The sequence below is a fragment of the Stenella coeruleoalba genome, assembly GCF_951394435.1.
Source record: "Stenella coeruleoalba genome assembly, chromosome: 14".
NCBI lineage: Eukaryota > Metazoa > Chordata > Mammalia > Artiodactyla > Delphinidae > Stenella > Stenella coeruleoalba.
In genome coordinates this window covers 76,911,629-76,914,287 of record NC_137160.1, presented here as the reverse complement: position 1 = coordinate 76,914,287, position 2,659 = coordinate 76,911,629, and the positions used below count along the sequence as shown (strand labels likewise).

Below are 2,659 nucleotides of genomic sequence, written 5' to 3'. Positions count from 1 at the left end.
CAGAGTGGTCACATGATCTGCTCCAGATCCCAGAGTGAGTTAGAAGGAGTCAAGAGGATAGTCCACCTCCCCACTCCCCAGCGTCTTTCAAGGACCAATCACAGTTCACGTGTTTCGTTATACGAGTCAGCTGATGGCAGTTAGGTAGTACTGATGGGTAGAAATCAAATGCTCCTGATTTCTGAGAATCTTCAACATTACTATGAATAGGGCTTAACTTCAAAACAGGTCTGGTATATTCCTTTCTGTTCCAGGCCACCTAAGAATCAGGTATCAGGTTTAACTCCTTTATTTGTCCCAGAATCCTCTCATGAATCCCGAAGAAGGGCAGACACCACCTTCTACGGGATTTTTCCTATTTGTAAAATCATAGAGATTATGCCACAAGAATCAGCCAGAAGGTCTCAGCTCCACCAGAGCCGCTATTTGAGGCCAGCTCCCAGGGCAGTGTATCTTGTCATGTCCTGGCAGGAAGGTCTCCTCTTCTGTAAGCTGCCAACACCACATCCTTAAACCTGTATTTCGAAAATTGTGTTGTGTCTGAGAAAAGATTCTCGAGGAAAAGTAGACACAGCACAACTTCCTGGGGATTCTTTATTCAGCTAAGGGGGCACCACTGTTCCCTTAGCAGCATCTCCGTTATTCTAATTCCCTTCTGGGCGCCCTGTCTTAAAAATGTGCTGGCAAACGTTTCCAAAACACAGTTGAGAAAACCAGCCCCTGTGATTGAAATCCCGTCTTTTTGAATGAACTCCGTCCAATTTGGATTTTTCATACTTTCCCAGAAGACAGACTCTCCACGGATGCATATGGTGTCCACGTAAGACAGTGGCTCCTTATAGCCACGTTCCTTTCCTGAGGATTGAACCACGATTCCTCTTCTAACTGGATATGAGGCACCTTTAAAATGTTCACCTTCCTTAAAATTTCTGGAACCACACTCTGACAGACTGCAATCCTCTTTCTATAGATGATCCCTGTTGACACATCCTGTTTTTCCTACACAATTTTTTACAGAGATGACATTTTTATCCATGGAGTTCAGATACTTTCGGAGGAAGCCGGTGACCACCTGCTCGAAGGGGTACTTGAACACCTCGTGCACGTCCACGGTGACCCCCACGATGACCGCCAACCACACCTCCACAAGCACACTACTCTGCTGGAGCCCTCCACCAGCCTACTTTTAATAACAAAATCCATTTACCTAATCACGTTTACTCTAATCTCAGCCTGACCATGCACAGAACTTTTTCAGGGCTCCCTTTCCACAAACCTTCCACAGCCTTCTGCATCCGTATTAGTTACGGCCCATATTTTTTTCCCATCTAGAAACAACCAGCACTAGGACCAAATCACTTTATCTTCTTTAATAAAATGCAATTCCATTCCTCATACCTTCTTTTACTCAAAACATATATCCTACTTTCCTCCTGTACAGTGAAATGTTCCCTTTATTGTTTTTAGTAGCTTTAATTACGTACGTAAATTAGAATCCTCAACTCTCAAAAACCTTTATTTCTAGTGAAAACCAAGAAGCAATTATAACCTGTCTTTTACATTAGCATTCTGTAAATTGGTAAACATAAATACCAATGATAATTTCTAAAAACATGTGCTTTTTATAGAAAATATCTCAGTGTGGCACCAAACATTTAGTAATACCCCTAAAGACGTTCAGTTTCTCTGTAAAGGGAAGCCAATGTTTAGTAATTAATTTTCAGTATCTTATTATGTTTGGGAATGACTTATTCAATAAACTTCCATCATTTAACTTAATGTAGCACAACTCTAATCATCATTTAACTTAATGTAGCACAACTCTAAAATTTCAACTTACCAAATACCTGGAGAGATCATTTTAAAGTAGACGTTCCTAAAACACAATTATTTCTAAAGAGTTCACCCAAAAGCTCTTCTCTCATTTGCATTTATTTATAAGAATTTCATCATACCAAGTTAATTTTTTTCTTTCTGCCAACAAACTGCAAACAAGTAACATAAAGTCATTGACCTTCAGTAAAGCTAGGCCCAATCAGAGACACCTGTATCGAGTATACCAACAAGCTTAAGCTACGTTTAATACCAGATATTAATTTAATAGCGAATAATTCCTAGATCATGTGAACCTGAAATTTGTTCTGGCTAGCATCTTTTATACTTAGAAGTATTTAATTTACAAGCGCTTACTTTTAAGTCAATTAAATATAGCTTATTTACAAGTTAAGTTTTACATAAACACAGAACCAGAAATCTTAGTTTTTCTGCTTGAGAAAAAAAGAGCCTTTTTTCCCCCCCCTCAGCCTCAGGGACACAGATTATTAGATATGTTTCTGAGATCCCAGGTAGATCCTGAGATCCCAAGTAGATCATTTACATCTCAAAGGCGCAGGAAGACAAATGTAGATTCCTCCTTGAAAACTGCCCAGCCATCTTGGCCATTTTCAGGATCCTCTCCCCCGCCCCCACCCCCCGCCAATTTCCAAATACCCAATTCAGTTTAAACAAATAACAGTAATAGAAAATAATATATCCATAATTTGCTCACATTCGCGTGCCTCATTTTCAGCAAAACCAGGAAGAGTACCGAGGACTCAGGTGCCGAGACACACACACACCCCCAAGGTAGAAGCCAAAGCAATGGAAAAGCTCACTAGAC

The 2,659-nt window shown here is 40.3% G+C and overlaps 1 pseudogene across 1 annotated transcript; it reads right to left on the bottom strand.

The window, feature by feature from the left end:
• Positions 1 to 594: 594 nt before the first annotated feature.
• On the bottom strand, positions 595 to 1,114 carry LOC307197203 (PRELI domain-containing protein 2-like; annotated as a pseudogene). Its single transcript has one exon. The product of its transcript is annotated as a PRELI domain-containing protein 2-like (transcript).
• Positions 1,115 to 2,659: the final 1,545 nt, after the last annotated feature.